This window comes from Trachemys scripta, chromosome 6 (assembly GCF_013100865.1).
Source record: "Trachemys scripta elegans isolate TJP31775 chromosome 6, CAS_Tse_1.0, whole genome shotgun sequence".
In the NCBI taxonomy this organism is placed as follows: domain Eukaryota; kingdom Metazoa; phylum Chordata; order Testudines; family Emydidae; genus Trachemys; species Trachemys scripta.
Window position 1 is genome coordinate 58,656,011 of NC_048303.1, and position 20,121 is coordinate 58,676,131.

The window sequence follows — 20,121 nt, forward strand, 5'->3', positions numbered from 1 at the left end:
CTTCCTATTAGCTGCCACAAAAGGGCTGCAGGCCTCGTGTCAGGCGATGATTTATGAACTGCTTGAGGTGCTGCAGGGGTTGTAGTACTATTTCAGCCAACGGTCAGCTGTTGCACACCGGTCAAAGGAAGAGTTCTGTGAGCCTTTGCCTTTTTATAGAGCAGAGAAATTATTCTCTGGATAATTTGCATAATCAATAATATTGATATGCATCATTTGCATACTTCACAGAGCTTCATCAGAGGAGATAGCACTGGAATACCTATAAATTCTTTCAGGTAAAATTCACGTTTTTATATACATTTACATATTTCTGCATGTGTAATTTGTAAGTGTAATTTGTACTCTTAAAACACTGTTCTCCTCATTCAATAACACTATTATTTGTATTGCAGGAGCACCTAGGGACTCCAATCATAGACCAAGATCTCATTGGGCTAGGTTCTGGACAAACATATAATGAAGATACTGTGTCCCAAGGAGCTTACAGTCTAGGGGTCTGTCTACACTTGGAGCTGGGGATGTGCTAGCTGTCATTGTGCTAGCTTGCTAAAAACAGAAGGTAGCTATGTCAGTGTGACCAGTGGAGGTGCTTGCCACCCAGAGTACATATGTAGGCTCTCTGATGGGCTTGTACTCAGGGTGGCTAATCCCTCTGCCACAGCTACCTTCTACCTTGCGCTGCTGCAGCTACCTTCTATTTTTAGCATGCTAGCTCAATGAGAGCTCGCGTGAATATGTCTTTTGGAGCTAGGAACCAGACACCCCATCTCAAAGTGTACACATATCCAAAGTAGTTCACTCCATAAAGGGCCAGATTGTGCCTGGCCCTCGCATGGATGCACAAGGACCAGGCACAATGCCAGTCTCTGCTGGGAAGTGTGGGGACTGCTCCTACCATTTGTCCTCAGTGCCATACATGTGATAAAGGAAGGATTGGACCATGGAGCTGGCCAGCTGCAAAGGGATGGTGAAGCATGCAGATCACCTTTGCATGCTTAAACTTTTCAAGCACAAATCATTTCATAAGATCTCCCTGAGGCCAAAGGCTTTGCATCATCTCTAATGTAGGCCTCTGTCTATCTGGCACAGTATGGCCCAAAGAGTATAATGGGCTAACTGACTGTGACATTGGTTTTAAATAGAGAAACTCCTCTTAATATTATCTGACCTAACTTCTAGAATAGGATGTTTTCAAATCACATGTGACTGTTATCTTTAATATGGTGACAGCATTGGAAGGCAGTTATGAATGTTCTGGAGACCTTCTGCAATATGGCTAAATGTAAATGTATACGCCTAGGAACAAAGAATGTAGGCCATACTTAGGATAGATGATTCTATCCTGGGAAACAGGGACTCTGAAAAAGATTAGGGGGTTGTAGTAGGTAATCAGCTGAACATGAGCTCACAGTTCAATGTTGGTGTGGCCAACAGGGCTAATGAAATCCTTGGATGCAAAAACAGGGAAATCTTGAGTAGGAGTGGGGAAATTATTTTACCTCAGTATTTGGCACTGGTGTAACTGCTGCTGGAATACTGTGTGCAGTTCTGGTGTTCACAGTTAAGGAAGGACGTTGATGAATTGGAGAGGGTTCAGAGAAGAGCCACAAGGATGATGAAAGGAATAGAAAATATGTTTTATAGTGATAGACTCAAGGAGCTCAATCTATTTAGCTTAATTGGTTATAGTCTATAAGAACCTTATATATGGAACAAATGCTTAATAATGGGCTCTTCTGTCTAGTAGAGAAAGGTATAACACAATCCAATGGCTGGAAGTTGAAGGTAGACAAATTCAGACCAGAAATAAGGCATAATTAACCACTGGAACAATTGACCATGGGTCATAGTGGATTCTTCCTCACTGACTGAAGGAAATGCTCTAGGAAATATTTTGGGGAGCTTCTATGGCCTGTGTTACATGGGATGATCTCAGACTAGATAATCACAGAGACCCTTCTAGCATTAAAATCTGTAATGTGAGGTCAGTTTATTAGGTTTAACATTTTTGGGTTCCAAGCACAAATCGTCCTATACTTTCTTTGGAGAAAGCACTTTATAAACAATGCTTTTGTAAAGAGGGTGCAGTGTGTACCTTGGTAAATTTTCTAAAATGATTGTGTATAACGCTGTAGGTGATTTGGTAGGGCACCATGAGGAAGCTTGCACTTCTGCTGCATATTCTATTCTATATAGGTTTTTATACCAAGCTCATTACTGTAGAATCTGAGCACTTTCCAGTAGTGTATTAACCAATATGATTACCAGGGTCGGCTCAAGGCACCAGCCCACCAAGCATGTGCTTGGGGCGGCACCTAGAGGGGGGCTGCGCTCCAGCCCGAGAGCAGGGCTGCGACTGGGCTCGCTGCCCTACCCCCGGCGCTCTGGCCGCGGGGTAGAAGGGAGCCCCGGCTGGCTCGCCGCCCTCCCCCCGTGCTCAAGCTGGTCCGGGAGAGTGGAGCCCCAGCCGGACTCAGCATCCTCCCCTGCTGCGCTCCCTGCTGGGGGGAGGCAGTGGGAGGCTTTTTTGCCTGGGGCGGCAAAAAAGCCAGAGCCGGCCCTGATGATTACAAATATGTCATGTGTTTATTCTCTCAATCTCTCCCCAGAAGGAGAAACATGCAGTAGAGTGTCTTCTTTGCTAGAGTTTTTGGTATGGTTTTGTTGCGGTTGTTAGAGAAGGCAAGGTTAAAGGAATGTGTGCACATTGGAAAGTGGTAATGATTGTAATTGTTGTTAGTTCCTGGAGAAATTCATTTCATAGTCTCAGTCCAACCTGGAGAAAGTTCCATCTCCTGCACAAATGAGCCTTACTCTTATTGTTGAGGGTTTCATTGTGCCAGAGGAGCAGAGCAGTCGAACATAGATGGCCTGTTAGATATCTTGGGACCAGGCCATGGAATGGAGTGCTTTGAAGATAATGACTGAGACCTTGATTTGATATTCTATAGGATGCCACTGTAGAGAGTGGAGGAGGATAGGTTTGATGTGTTTATAGTATCCTAACTGCTGAGGAGAGATGCTGCAGCATTCTGCACTAGCTGGAGTTTCTTAAATGCTGAAGATTTCATGTCCAGGTATATCACAGTCCAGCCATGAAGTAATGAAGGTGTGAATAACTGTGGTTGGGGTATTCTTTCTCTAGGATGAGATGAGTCTGCTAGCCAGCTGGAAATGGTAGAAAGCATTACTTGTGGCTGCTGCGATGTGAGACTCCAGCATCAGCCGATGTTGTATATTACCTGTTTTGTTGGCTAAGCAGAGGGGTTCAGTATTTGGGGCTGGGAATCCAGCAACTTTCCCAAGCACAAACAGGTTAAAAAAAAAAAAAAAAAAAAAGAGAAGGTGGAAAAAGTGTGTTCTGTGATTCTGAACACTGGTCATTCAGATGCAGCTATTGCACTATAATTTACTAAGATTTACATAGACATACTGTAGTGTTATTAATAGGAGTTTACCAATCTGTCTGAAAAGAAAGAGATTTCTTTGGTAAATAGGTTTTTTAATACATTGGAAAGACAATCTGAGTTCATTCCAATCCAGAAGTGTCTTTCACTGTGACAAATCTCTTTAAAAGGCTATGACCTTCTTGGGGTTTATCTTTTTGAGGACAGAAAATACTTTGAGCTTTTCTACACATAATTCCCTTAGAAAAACGTTCCATAGGAGAGAGCAATATACTAAAAGCACAGTTTACTGCCACTTCCCATCATTAAGGGCAGAGTCAGTACAAGGGCATTTCAGCCATTTCCTTTGAACTGGACTTCCACCACCCCCATCCCAGCTACTTTTCTAGTTTAAAATAGTGTGGCCTTGATTCTCTGTTCTGACCAAGCTAACCTCTGTGCAGAACTGCAGGCAGGGGGAGGAGGCCACCTTTGCACCCCTGGATTCTGCGGTTAGCTAGAGAACAGAGATGTCCCAAGGGCTGCTGTAGTTTACATTCTGCTGCAACTGTTCTCTGTTGTCCTTTGCATCAGCCTAGACTATCTACAGCGTTCTCTAACCATGTCCTCAGTTCTACCAGTCTCAATCCAGTGGTTGTGATGAGAAATGCCAGCATGGCAACCATCAGCTCATTTAAATTGATGCATCAAAGAAAACAATCTGATATTCCATTTTTTGTCAATAAAAATTAATGCAAATGTACATGACATCGGCCCTTTTTCTTTGACTAGTCCATGACTTTTCATATTTTGAACTGTTTTAAATTAAGCTCTTAGCAATAATCTCTAAGACACTGTGAAAGCCAATGACTTCCTTGCATGAAGGAAAATAAAGGGACAGTGTGTAAGGGAGAAACCTTTGAACTAAACATACTGAGCTCCCTTCACCAGCCCTGACCTTTGTGCCTGGGGTGGCAGACAATTCACCCCAAAGGAAAAGAGGCAGTGTTGCCACCTGCCCTCCCTTGAGGACATCTTGCTGTAAATTATACTTGGAGCTCCATAGAAGTCCTGCCAGCAGAGCCTGCTCAATGATCTGCTTTGCTTCATCAACACATTGCCCAGCTGTCTTGGTGATGCCTCTTTCTGACGCTTGCTTTGCAGGCTGCAACCCCCGCTGAAGATGAAGTTGTGGCCATTTTCTTCTTCTACATTATCTCCACTCTCAGACTTTCAATCTGTAAGGACCTCCAAGAGGGTCTCCCTTAGTAGAATGCAGTGTAGACCCAGGAGCTGACCTAACCAACTCTGGACATTATAAAACACTGCAGTTACTCACAGTGGAATCTTTACATGTTTGTGAAAGTAGAGCCAGTGTATGTTTTAAATTATGCTATTGGGGCCTTATAATCTTTGAAAAATTATTTTTCAATGTATCTGCAGTGTAACTGTACTGCAGTGTTGAGTACTGTAAAAATGCCTATAACAAAATAAATATTTACAAAAGAATAATTAAAACTAACATGCACTAACGTGGATATACTATTGCAATTTGTGAAATGTAGCATGGCAGTTAGACCATTTGTCCAACAATAAAGAAGCATTTTAGATTGATCAGTGTCTATGTAGAAGGCACGGGGATGAAGTGGGCAGAAGGTGCCTGTTTATAACTGTCAAGCTGAGGGAACAGAATGCCAGTTAAGAAGTACTTCTGCATCAGTAGCATAACATTTTTTATGCACTATGAAAGGACTTCAGAAATCCCCTAGACAGAAAATCATTCATAATTCAATGTTCTCTAGTTCCATGCAACTCAGGCATTTCGTTCTTCTCATTTTGTTTAAAAAAATAACTGTAACCTTAATTTTTTTCCCTTCAGCTTTTCTAGTTATAGTTCACACCAGGGACTTAAAAGAACCCAGAAGTCAGTTGTGCTATGCATTGATCAGCAGTGAACTGGAATCCTGACCAACACTTTCTGAGGGTCTAGCATTTGTTCTCTGAGGGACTATAGCATCTCTTTTTACTAGCACGCAAATAGATTTCAGAGGCCTGAATTTGTACCGACCAAATCAAACCTCCAAGGAAGTTCACTGCCTCCACCCATGGCATGTTGAAGAACTGAAATATAGATCACTTATGTAGAACTATAAAGCCTTTTTAAAACTTCCTAATAGCAAGAATGTAGAGGAAAAAATTTCAAATTACTTTTTGTTTGCTAATAGTCCTTTTAGGAATACCTTGGAAGCAAAGCTTCTCACCTGCTGCGAGTTTTTCTGGCCTCAAGTTTTGTCTTTCTTACACGCCGTCACACTGAAACTAAATTTGAATGTCCTCTTTGTTTTGTTTTCTAATATACACCTAGACTTTTCCCAGGTGTCGCTTCGGATTGTCTCCTCTGTTTGGTACACTGCAAAACCTCCCCCTAACAGTCTTGTGAATGAGTACTTGAGTCTTGTCTCAAACTGAGATTCATATATCAAAGTGCTACATTAGTCAGATTTTCAAAGGAAATACTCTGTCACCCAGATGCCTATAACAATAGTCAATAGAGTGAGAATTCAGCAGATGCCCACAAGGATGCAAAGCCTTACCCAGCCATTGGTGCAGCTGTGCTGCCGTAAGCTATGTAGTGTAGCCTTAGCCTCATGATAGCGGGTGGGGGATGGGGGAAGCTAATGGGTACTGGGATTTCTGAGATTCCCCCACCATATGTGGAAGGACAGTGTATGTGCAAGGAGACAGTTTGCATAGCATTTTTTGCAGCTGGCAATGAAACGCTTGCAAACACTCCAGATCCCTAAAATTCAATACTGTATTCTCAACTCTCTATCTCTGTGGGCAGGTTTTATCTGAAATAATATCTAGCTTACCCCACAAATATTGGCTTAAATTAAATTAATTCCCCTTTAATATGTTTGAAAAAAATCTTTTAAATGGTTTTAAGTTGGAATTAAAATCCTAAACAGTGGCCTCAACATTTAATCACAACAGCTAATCAGAAATATGGCATTAAAAAACACTTTTAATTTGAAGATAATTTATTTTGACTAATTAAAAGAGCAATAGTAGTGTGCACTTGTCTGACTTTTTGCCATTGCCAGCAATAACGTATACTCGGAGCAACTTGAACTTGGAGGAGCTCAACAAATGAATCACATCACGATGTTCAGGAGAGAGCTGCAGTTCAACAACAGAATTGTGATTATATCTCAAGCATAGAGTACAAATTTATTGCAGAACTGTGGGGTTAAGGGGGAGGATACTTTTACATATTCATGCCCTGAAGAAAAGAATGTGGTTATCCACAATAAATGGGTTGTGTGCTGAGATGAGAATGAGGGGGAGAAGGATAAGATCATCCTCCTGAAGGATTCTCTGTCAGATGAACTGCAAGCATGCCTGGTAACTGCCAAATACACAGCTAAATGTTCTTCTCTAAAGGAAACACTGACTCTGTCCTTCACACACACACACACACAAAACCACCACCTCTCCGATAGTTGAAGAAGACTGATAGACAACTCCCATCAAATCAGGAAATATAACTTGCCATACTTTGTATGTGCATTTTAAATGTGCCAACAAACTCAATGTTATTCTTTATCTTTTCCCCTTTGTTTGGATGTGCTACTAATTCTGCAATTAGAATTAATTTGCCTCATGTCTACATAAAGATTTTGGATATGGCCAAATGTTATGTTAAGTGAGCTAATTCAATAATTTGATCAAGCGAGATGGCCAGCACGTTTCTCACATATTGCAAATTGTGGATCATCATGGGAGATTGTTAAGGGGATCATTATCACTAAAACCATCTGGATAATGTTTGGCAGTAGAAAAAATGACAAACAAAAACTTGGGATGTGTGCAGAGGAGACTGGTATATATATCACTAAGTCATTTTGGCATGATCATAAGCAATTTTGCGACTGAATTTGGAGTATGAGTTCAAATTCTGCTCTTAGGTATATGCATGCAATGAGATTGATGCCAAATGAATTTGGCTTATATTGTGTAAATTTGCTACTTGCTTCAATTTTAAGAAAGCAGATTGGAGAGACTTTGAAAGCTCCGTGGTAGCAGGGAGAAAGGATCCTCAGGTTATCCAAGGCATTGGCATTGCTATTAATGTTTGTTTAGAATTGAAGTGTGATATAGCTTAATGGAAAATTGATTTGGGAACCATAGGCCCAATTCACCGTTGCCCGGCACCTTGAGTAGTCATGAGGAGCAGAGCAAAATGTCACCATTCTGATTTGGTAGCAATTTGCACTCACTTTGCCTGGGTGTAAATGATCAGACAAGCTGCAGGGCAACAGTGAATTGTCCCCATGCTTACAGTTGTCCCATTAAGGCACAGTTTTGAGAGAGAGATGGTACAGAGACATACTTCCCCAAGGAGAGCTCTAGGAGGGACTGTGCCTCAAGTGACACAGTCCTTTAGAGTGCTCCCTTCCGCACAGTGAAGCAGGCTTACTAGCTCTATTTTTTAAGATGCTGCAGACTATTCTCTCCTCTGCTGAGCCAGATAACTTCTCTGTTCCCTGCCTCCTTTGGAGTGCCTTGCAGTTTGGAAGGAGCAGTCTCCGGGCTTGGCCCCGTGCTAGGAAATGTACATAAAGCAATAATAAAATGAAGGAAGGCAGTGAGAGGGTAACTGAAATGGGAGGTGCACAGAGTCGAGCTCAGAAAATGGGTCCAAAATGACATACAATGACGTACTTAAGGTTACATCGTGAAGTTACCACAAGCTCTAAGCAATGGGCACACTAGGGACCAAACTAAGAGAGTCATAATTTAGCCTCTGGTTCTCCTTTGTGCTGGAGGGAAGTAAGCTGCTATCAGTCTGTTACACAGTGTAGTTTACTTTCCTCTCCATGCAGCTCAGCTGCACTTGCTGGCATGCTGTGTCGGGGTGGGAAGGATACAGTCAAGGCCCCTCCTGCCTGCCCACATGCGCGGGAAGGGAAGGATAGATGCTCTGCAGAGGCTGTTTTCCCCCGAGCAGTGATCACAGTGCAGGTAGTCAGTGCAATAGCGTAAGGGAACACTTTACATTCCCTTATTCCACTGAACGGGCATGTACCACTAGTCATGACTTAGCCCATAGTAAGATAACACATGCTCCTGTTTAAGGTCTTGCCAGCTAGTCAATGGGGCAAAACTATTTTAGGTCACATGTTACTGTCTTGTTCATTCTAGCAAACACAAAAATTTGCAAAGGCACTTTTGTTATAAACTCATCATTTCAGTTGCTCAGCACTGTTGGAACACATAGATTCAGCCCCTCTCTTTCTAAAATGGTGTACTGGAGAAACCAAGGATATATACACAAAATTAAATATAGGTGTTTGTATTGCTTTTACTGTATATGCCTGTGACAGCCTTAGCAAGTGTATCCTGATGGTGAGAATAGGAGGGGCAACCCAAAATTATCGTTTAAGAATAGACTTTCAGTAAAAGAGCTCTAGGAAAAACATTCAGAGTGGACAATCCTTGAAAATATTTGAGAACTGGTGAGTACACAGAATAGGGTCCCAAGATGATGCCCTAGTGGATGAAAGGCTGTGCATCAGTGACTAACATTTCACCAGTAAGACTTCAATGATTAGTGTCACTAGTCAGGTTTCCAGACCTCAGCTGCACATTGGCAGAGGCTTTTGTTTCTAGGGAAGAGAGGCAGTTTTCATGAAGATGTAGTTAAACTAGCACTAAATGGCATTGAGCCCAGTCTTGCTCAAAATCAGCATTTCAGCAATGTGACAAAAGGCTTACATTAGCAAACAGCTTGCAATGGATTGCCTACTGTACAGCCTGCTTACTGCATGATACATAACATCATTTCCATTCTGCCAAACCCAAGGAGTTCTTTTAGAGTACAACACATCTCTATTGGGTGAAACATGATTCAGCAAATTGTAATGGCTAAACTGAGCATGGTATCCTTAGTGCAGATATTTTTACCATTAGTAGGTGAATATCAATGGGCATTTTCCTGATGAAGGACCCAGTAAATATTGAATAATGACTCAGAAGTTGACCCCCATTTTTATCCAAATTGCTTGATTCTGCAAAACTGATATGGAAATCTCATGTGTTTTTCAGTACTTTGTGCTTCTGATCTGGTTGGAAATACATTACAAATTCCTTTTGGAATTTTGGTACCAGAACCAATAAGTGGAGAAGCATGTAGAAGACAAGGTTTACTAAATTATTCTAAATCTTGAGGTTGGGTTGGGCATGAGTTCTGGTCAGTGGTAAGATTGTTTTTTTAAATCTACTCAGGTTCACCCATTTCTAATTCTTACTTAAAAGTTTTATTGGGGCATAAGCATAGTGGTAATGCGAACATAATACATACAGCATGAAAAGGACAAATGTAACATTTTTTTCATTGTTCTTCCTTGTTTTTAGGAGAGAATGAAACAGAGAAAGAAGATTCTGTAGACTCTTTGACAGAGTGTAATGACATTACCTTGCCCCTCGTGAACAAGGGGTTGACTTCAATTCATCTTCTCCTTCCTCTTCCCCAGAGGAAGGGTTATAAAAGTAGTTGTTGGGGAGACAATGAAGGAAAGTAGAATTCTATCGCTGGGTTAAAGATGAAATCTGAATTGGGTTGAACTTTTCTGTTTAATCTCTGTATATGTTAACTTATTTTATTTCTCATTGTAAACCCTATCTCTTGGAGAAGAGACCTTGCAGATTGCAACTGTGGGGTTTTTTTCTGCTGAGTCATTTCAGCAGTTTGCAGCACCCCAATGTAATACAAATATATGCTTCATACATCAGCCAGACTCATATTGTGTTTATAGCATCCATTGTAAAGAGACTGAGCTGAAAATACATTAATGATGATGTGTTGCTTCCTGTGTGGTTCCTAGAGTGGGAAGATAGGAGTGAAGTGCTATCGAGGTGAAGTAGCATAAAAGGTAATCATGGAACATTAAAAAAGAGGCAAATGAGTCTATGAGCATGTCGACTCTGCAGCTGGGATCATGCTTCCCAGCATGCGTAGATAGACACGGGTTAGCTTTCACTAAAAATTGCAACATGGGGGTGGGAGGGTAGCATGGGAGGTGGCTTGGGCTAGCTGCCTGAGTATTTATTCGGGAGGGGCTAGGTGGGTTTGAACTTAGGTGGCTATCCCAAGCCACCACCTGTGCTACCCTGGCTACAATGTTATTTTTAGTGTGCTAGCTCAAGCAGAGATTGCACATGTCTGTCTACCTGTTCTGGGAATCAGCTGCAGTGTAAACATATTCTAAGAGAGAAGACTATGAAAGTATTTTAAAATAATATGGAGGGTAAAATCCTAACCTGTTGAAGTCAATGAGAATGTTGCTGTTAACATAGATGGGGCCAGGATTTTACTCTGGAAATACATGAAGAAACAATTCTTCCAGAGATAAAGGACATACCACTCTAATCTGCCAAAAAATGGGTAATGAAGAGTCTGTAAGGTACAACAGAGAAATCTTACAAAAGCCTTAGAAATAGGCTTGCAAACTTAGCATGCTGAAAACAAAGAGCAGTTGGTAGGTTTGTCAGTACTAATTTTGAAGCCTATTTCCACTTGGATGACCTCCAAAATAAGTATCTCAAGAACTTCATCAATAAAATAAAAGTCATACCGTTGATTCAGCCAAACAAGGTAAATGAATAGTCATCTTTTTCTGTATGCGATTTAAGGCATTTGGTTATTTCTGTGTGACCATACATAATGGATGCTTTGGGTCTTCCATCCACCATGATCTTCCCCTTTGGCTTGCTACCTTCCTCCTGGTACAAGATGGTGCAGTGCCAGCCAGTAAGTACATGCTATCCTTTGGTGTTGGCTTTAGACATCCTGTTATTCCACAACAACTGACATTTAGAACAGGGTCTAGTTTCTTAGCACAGTCAGATCGTTCCCACACTGGACATGCATACTCTACTGTAGAGTAGCACACAGCAATAGCAGTGGTTCACAAAGTACCTGGATTGGCTCTCCACGTTGAGGTGAACCAACTTTCAGGGGACGTTGTTGCAGGTGGTAACTTTCCCTTTCATCTTCTCCACATGTGCTTTGAAGGAAGTGTTTGGCCCAATGTCACACCCAGGTAGACAGGGTTCGGGTGATGAGCCCGTGGGATTCCATCCCAGGTGATGTTTATTTTCTGCTTGGCTTTTCGATGGCGTAGGTGAAAGGCTGTCACCTGTGTCTTGGTGGGGTTGGCACAAAGCTAGTTCTTATTGCAATAAGCTGAGAGGTTGCTCAATGCACGTCAGTCTGTTTTTGATAATGGTAAAGTCCTTCTCCTGTGATGTGATGCATAGAGATATATAAAGGTATATAAAGCTCCTTGTATTGCTCTGTATGGGCTGGTCATTGGTATATATGTTGAAGAGGATTGATGCTAGCACACTGCCCTGTGAGAGGTCATTTCATTGTCATCTCCAGTGGCTCCATTTCGTGCACAGTTCTATGTTAAAACGTCTGTTCTTCAGAAGTGATTGGATGAGCTGCACTAGGGGGTAGTCGTGCATCATATCGTAGTCTTTGGCAAGAAGGTTTTGGTGGCTGACTGTATTGTATGCCACTGATAGGTGTATGAACACAGCACCTGTTATCATCCCTCTCTTGAATCCATCTTCTATATGCAGGGTGGCCAATGCAGGACTTTCCTGGTCTAAATCCAGCTTGTTCTGGTATTAGATGCTGTTCAATATCAAGTGAGACATGATTGAGAATGAGATGTTCGTAAAGTTTATAAAGGTGACATAGGAATGATATTGGCCTGAAGTTCTTTGGGTCAGAGGCATCCTTACCTGCCTTCAATAGAGCTATTACATGGGTTTGTTGCCATAGCTATGCTATGGGTTGATAAACAATTGTTAAAAAGGCATCATACCCATAACTTGGCTGCAGAACCAAAGGGCATTATTTGCTCCATGCATATGTTGTTGAGTCCAGCTGCTTTGCAGATCTTCAAGTGACTTATTCTGGCATACAATATGATGGGGGCTAATTTAGCGACAAGAAGTCAGGAAAAAGATCTTGGAGTCATCGTGGATAGTTCTCTGAAAATGTCCACGCAGTGTGCAGAGGCGGTCAAAAAAGTAAACAGGATGTTAGGAATCATTAAAAAGGGGATAGAGAATAAGACTGAGAATATATTATTGCCTTTATATAAATCAATGGTACGCCCTCATCTCGAATACTGCGTACAGATGTGGTCTCCTCATCTCAAAAAAGATATACTGGCACTAGAAAAGGTTCAGAAAAGAGCAACTAAAATGATTAAGGGTTTGGAATGGGTCCCATATAAGGAGAGATTAAAGAGGCTAGGACTCTTCAGCTTGGAAAAGAGGAGACTAAGGGGGGATATGATAGAGGTATATAAAATCATGAGTGATGTGGAGAAAGTGGATAAGGAAAAGTTATTTACTTATTCTCATAATACAAGAACTAGGGGTCATCAAATGAAATTAATAGGCAGCAGGTTTAAAACAAATAAAAGGAAGTTCTTCTTCATGCAGCGCACAGTCAACTTGTGGAACTCCTTACCTGAGGAGGTAGTGAAGGCTAGGACTATAACAGAGTTTAAAAGAGAACTGGATAAATTCATGGTGGTTAAGTCCATTAATGGCTATTAGCCAGGACGGGTAAGGAATGGTGTCCCTAGCCTCTGTCTGTCAAAGGGTGGAGATGGATGGCAGGAGAGAGATCACTTGATCATTGACTGTTAGGTTCACTCCCTCTGGGGCGCCTGGCATTGGCCACTGTCGGTAGACAGGATACTGAGCTAGATGGATCTTTGGTCTGACCTGGTATGGCCTTTCTTACGTTCTTATGTTCTTATGGCATTGACTTCATCTATTGTGTATGGCGTGCTGAAATTATTTTCTTCCAGATCAGTTGCTGTCTAAGTAGTATTTTAGGCTGCTTGTTCCGAGCTTTCCCGTTGAGCAGAAGCTGGAGTGCCACCTGGTTGGCTGTGATATTGTGGTGCTGCTCTACTTTCTTCGGGTCATTACATAAGCATCAACTCTGTGGGTGCTCCAGGGCTGGAGTACCCATGGAAAAAAATGTGGGTGCTGAGCACCCACTGGCAGCCCCCCTATCAGCACCTCCTCCTCCTCCCTCTCCCCAGCACTTCCCACCAGCCATCGGCCCCACTGATCAGCATCTCCTCCTCCCTCTCAGCGCCTCCTGCAGATCAGCTGTTCCGCAGTGTGCAGGAGGTGCAGGGGGGAGTAGTGAGGGTGGGAGGTGGGGCAGGGGTAGAGTGAGGGCAGGGCCTGGGGCAGAGCCGTGGGGGAGCACCCCCGGCACATTAGAAAGTCAGCACGTATGGGTTATTATTCAACTTGCGAAAGGTCAACCATGCTTTCCTACTAGTATGGCTCATGTCTGTTCCTTCAATCAGTTCTTTCCATTTCTGTCACCTCTCTTCTTGAAGCTTCTTAGTGGACAAGACTTCAATGTCATTTTGTTCTGTCATAGACGTTGTGCTGACAATGAGCTCTGGTTTCACAAAGATAGTACTGCCATATTTCTCATGCTGCCTTTTGATTGCTAATCTCATCCCAGGAATCCATGGCCTATTTTTATTTGGCCCTCTGTGTCTCCAGGAAAAAGCATGTGACATTTGTAGTTGGTGCAAATCCTGGTGAGGATATCCTGTTTGATTCCTGTGAGTCCTTCAGTGTTTGCAGAGATGACCGTCAGTGCCAGCTCTGAAAACGGCACATGGTTGTGACACCATTTCCAGCTGAAGGTTTGAATAATATTGGTTTGAAATTTTTAGTGACATGGTTCGCAGCAGAATTTGCAGATTCCTAAGAATCTGACAGGGCCTGAGACATAAAAGCTCCTTCTACGGCCCTGTAATACAGTCTATAATAGCAATACAGTCTGATTACACCATCATTTCCTACCTCTCAATGTATCAGCCAATATCTTCTATAACTTAAATACATGTGTAACATTTAATATGTCAATGAAATTATATCCAAGTTTCAGAGACAGTAATATGTGAACTTTATTAAGATAGTTTGAGGATAGGTCACATGAAAAATGCAAATTAAGTATATATTAGATACATATTCAAACAAGAAATCCTAAAAATATACATTAATACAAACAACTCTGTAAGAAACTGTCTCTGTTTGGGATACCACAATAATAATTTACTGTCCACATGTGTGTTTGTCTCCAAGACAAATATTATTGAATGTGTAGACATTTGATGGTGAAAAAATATTAAAATACATATTTCAGAGAGAAGAGTCCTTATTGACATCAACTTTTATACATAATGTATACCATATAATAATATATATCATTAAGGCAATTAAATTAATGTTAGTATTCAAGAGTGAATTAAGTATAAGATGCAACCTATATTTGTATAAAAAAGTATTATATGAAAAATGGTATGTAACCAATATTAGACCGTATTATATTGCATACTTATTAGGGGCAAAGATATGGTTGCCATTTCAACCTTAATTGTGGTATTTCCTGATTGTCAGGTGTTTCAGTGTGCATCCTTAATGCTGCATGAACTTAAATTTTCATCTAGTAGTATGTATTGGTAAGGAGGTACAGGGGAATGCTCTCTGGTGATGAGACTGGAGGGCATCCAGATGGCAAACTGCTATGCATTCCTATCAGACTAATTTAGAAATGTAACTTCAATTTAATTTTTCTGTATATGTAATTTAACTTTTATTTGGAGTGTCACTTTATGGCCTTTTAGGCAGCTCAACAAAAAAACATTTTACACTACTGTACTGGCCTCAGACATAAAACAAAACCATTTCTTTTCTCCACAGGTGGTTATTTTTTCATTTTCTCTCACTTTTAAGTTGCCAGCCATTTGGTTTTGAAGCAGAAGTAAAGATTGTCATCACCACAGAGCATAAATGTTGCTGGCTATGAAAAAGGAGATGCCGAAATCAAACGTAGGTCTTCTGTTGGGCAGTAGGATTTGAGAAGAAGCTCTTGGATGAAATTTTACTCCTGGACAATTTCATTTTTATTTATTTATTTATTTATTTAAAAGTTACCCACAATATGTGAATATTGGCCTGTCTGCATAGCCTGAGATTTATTTTGCAAACGTTTTTGCATATGTTTAACTTTACAATCCACTTTATGTCCCACTGAAGTAATGGGACAACTCATATGCATAAGTGTTTTCAGGATTTTATCTTTGGTGCTCTTGTTCTGACTTTTCCCTTATTTAAACTAAGCAGTCCTTTAAAAATCTGATCCTTAATGTGAAAGTTAGTTAATTCACACTAAGTAAGTTTACAAAATAGAAAACAAGTAAAATGAGTGCAGTCCCTTCAAATATGAAACCCCCAATTTAAACAAAACTTTGAAGTACCAGGTCTACAGCACTGGATTGGGGCCATATTGACAAAAATAATGAAATAAGGAAAAAACATGAAGATTCCTGGGAAAACTGATGAAGATTGATCATTCTACTCATTATAGTTACAGTAATTATATCATGTCAGTAGCTTGGAAATAACTTCCAGCTGCAACACTGTGATAAGTTCTCAAGTGTATAATTGAAATGAATAGATAATCTGTTGAAAACTGCTTCCAAGACCAGTAGTGAAAGGGTTAATGTACATACATAATAGAATTTAAATCCAGTAGAGCCATGTTTATGGCTCTCATGTAGGCTATTTTGTTTGTTTTGTTTTTACCACCTACATTCTGTCTCCATGACTTGTACATTGGAGGAGCCCAGCTCAGATCCCATCTGACTCAGCTATTAAAGGGTCTAGTTCATATTTTCAATTCTGACATCAATTCTGCTTACTGTAAAAACAGATCTAACTTGGTGATGAGGCAGGTGCCACTAATGCCAAATTAATCCTTACTTAAAATGTGGATCTGTTGTGTCTTAACTGCCTTTAATTTCATTTCATGCTTTAGGGCATTGCCATTAACTCTGACCTCTAATTAAAAATCATGATGCCACAGAGAGAGCACGCTATTCATATTTTACATATATATATATATAAAGAGAGAGAAAGAGAGAGAGAGAGAGAGATGCATTTGCAGTCTCGGTGCTGTTCTCTCTTTGTCTCTTGTCTTCTCTTTCTCTTTGATAACCCTAAATTATCAGCTCTTTGTCATGCTCACTCAGAAGGAAAGATGAATAACTTACATTCTCATTCTATTACTTCCTATTGAGTTAATTTATCTTACACCAAAATTCCATCAAAACTGTGTAATGGCAAAACTCTCATCTCTACTGTTGTAAAATTACTAAAAATAATTGCAAATGGAGGATCAATGAAAATAATTTCTCCTGTTATTCCCACACCACAAACCATAAAGAATAACTCTGATGACTTATCTTGTACAGTGATAGCTCAGAGTTTCAGCTGCTCTGTTTAGAATAATTTATTATATTACTACATTTATACTAGTGAAAAGTGAACTTCAAGAAGGTTGGAGGTCTCGTTCAGATAAGCCTCCAGATTTTGAATGCTTGTCCAAACTTTTTGGATCTAAGTACATTTTGGGGTCCAAAATTCTAGTGAAAATTAATATTCAACAGGGAATTCACAATGCCAAATTAATCCTTACTTAAAATGTGGATCTGTTGTGTCTTAACTGCCTTTAGGCACCCAAGTACATATTTAGGCATGTAAAGAAGTGGCCTGATTTTCAGAGATGCTCACCACCCTCAGGTCTCATTGACGTAAAGGAGAGATCCAGGCTCTGTCGATTTAGGGGCTAGATGTAGGAATCTTGGTTTGAAAATGCTGACCTGTCAAGGCACCAGAACTGCTGCCACAGTACATTATCATAGAATCATAGTATCATAGGACTGGAAGGGACCTCAAGAGGTCATCTAGTCCAGTCCCCTGCACTCATGGCAGGACAAGTATCTATCTCTGCAGTATGGCTGAGCTCTGGGCTTTTCCTTCATGTTGTCTTTTTTTTTTTTTTTTTTTTTGTAATGCTTGGTTTAATTTTAGAATTACTTTTTGCTAGTGCTCATTCCAATCTGGTCCATTGAACAGTATGAAGAACATTGCCCTTTCTCATAACACTGTACATGATGCATTTATTTGCCTATGAGTTTTCATGGTGAACACATCTATAATCCACAGTGAAATACGTTAACTGTCATGATGTCACATGATGTCACATTTAACACACTTCACTATATACATGAACCCACATCTTTTTACATAAACCCACATCTTTTTACATAAACCTGAAAAGAATTTTTCATCTGTGAAATTTATGTACAGCCAAACACATCCCTGGTGCAGAACCAGTCAGATTCCATAGACATGTAGGCTTACATGAATACCAAGAATACAACACCCTCCTCTCCACCGCCCATTTTGTGAGCCACATAATGCCTCAGTTCCAAGGCTGGCATGGGTAGAAAGAATTACTCATCTCTCAGTGGACTGGTAGACCAGAGTATGTTTAGTGCCTCCCTGACTCCATGTGATTTGTGGGATCCTCCTTGGCTGATTAACACCTGGGGAGACTTAATGGGCTGGAGGTTCAGTTCCATTCCCTTTCTCCTCTCTCTACTGCCATGACAGTAGAGTGATGGCTAGTGCAGTGTAAGGGAGGAGTGACATCTGCTGCACAGAGAGGGGTAGAGAGGGATTTGGATCCATGGAGGATTTCTTAAGGTTGATTAGCACAAGTTCTGTCCCCAGCAGCTCTTCACCTCACTCTGAGAGGAAGTTCAAATCCCTTCCATCAATCCATTGTGTGATGGCTTAGCTGGGGCCAGGAGTAGTGAGACTTTCATGGAACTGGCATAGGGGCAGTAAAATGCTTATAAGCTCCTTGCTTCATCCTAAAATGGGCTCCAGCTCAGGCCCATAATAACTAAGCCCATGAAGGAAAGTAAAAGAATGAAGAAAAACAACTAGAAATGCTCTGAGTGGTTCTGGAGCAATGTGATAAGAATTAATCATTGTACTGTATAATAGGCACAGTAATTATACAAAAACATTATCTAAAGGGAATAATATGAATCCCTATTTTAAAAAAATAGTAGTGGAAGGTGGTCATACTTGTCATATTTTTTTTCAGAATGAATGAGATCACATTTAAAGTAGGGTATCCAACACATTTTTTTAATCATTTAATTAAATACAGATAATTATACTGAAGAAATAAAGCTGATGTTTAAAATCCACATATTGGTTTTCACTTTAAACTCTAACTATTGACTTCATTTCATATGGTTTCCAAACTAGATGACAGAAGCTGTGATGGATCTTTTTGGCTCACACACCTACAGGATCTCAATATTTCAGTAAATGAGATCCTATAATACATTGTTGATTCTCCAATAATAATATCAGATTCACTATATATTGATATTAAACACATTGTTTACCATTTCAGGGAGTGACACAAAAGTAGATCTTGTGGGACAGATAGGGTGGGGCTACAAACCATCAAAAGTAGGTTACCACATGGGTTAGTCATATGGAAATATCTCCGCTTTCTGTACATTTGTAAAAGTGAATTGAAGGGCCTAGAAACTTGTTTGGTGCAACTCTAAAGGAAGGCTTGCCTATGTGTTCATGATAGAACTATGTAGACACAGGGATGGAATCTTTCCTTCTTTGAATCAGATGGGGTTGAATCAGATGTAATGTAGGATTGCTAAATTGTTAAGTTACTGGACAAATTTTTAGGGATGAGTTATATAACATCAATCAGTGGGTGCAAATTTAGTACTTGGCAATGGTTCCAGGTCAGAAAACAAATCCCTTTATTTACTCACCAAACAGGAACAATAAGGGCAGCAGTAATGTAATTTTTCCCATGTTGTTCCTGCAGTGTGTCTCAGTCACTACTGAGAGTGGAAAGTGAATTACCTTCTTCACTTAGGGTGACCAGACAGCAAGTGTGAAAAATCAGGACAGAGGGTGGAGGGTAATAGGAGCCTATATAAGAAAAAAACCCAAATATCGGGACTGCCCCTATAAAATCGGGACATCTCCACTATAGAGGTGATAACTCTGCTTTTGTTGAACTTCTGAGAATATTGCAAGGCCTTCCTTTCCAGCCAAATATTTTCTTGACCAAGATTCAATTACAGAGACTTTTTCCATGTGGGTCTACGCATGCTTTTTCCATGTGGACCTTGCAGTAGACCCAGAAGATTAGCAATTTAAACTGAGCTCAAGAGCTGACACTAATTACAAATGAGGTAACATGGCATGGAGAAAGAGGTATTTCCTCATGTGAGCATATCTGACTCATGAAGGCCTTATGGGTTAAAACCAACATCTTGAACTTCACTTAGAAAATTATCACCATACAATGGAGAATATGGCAACTGGTGTCATGTGATATCTGTGTGGCACACTGATAACCAGATGGGTGCATTCTGCACTAGCTTCTGTTTCTGAATGGTCTCTATGTAAACTAATGGCATGCAGAGTACATTACAGAAATCTAACTAGGAAATGCCAGAGGACATGAAAATCGTTTCATAGATTCATAGATTATAGGACTGGAAGGGACCTCGAGAGGTCATCGAGTCCAGTCCCCTGCCCGCATGGCAGGACCAAATACTGTCTAGACCATCCCTGATAGACATTTATCTAACCTACTCTTAAATATCTCCAGAGATGGAGATTCCACAACCTCCCTAGGCAATTTATTCCAGTGTTTAACCACCCTGACAGTTAGGAACTTTTTCCTAATGTCCAACCTAGACCT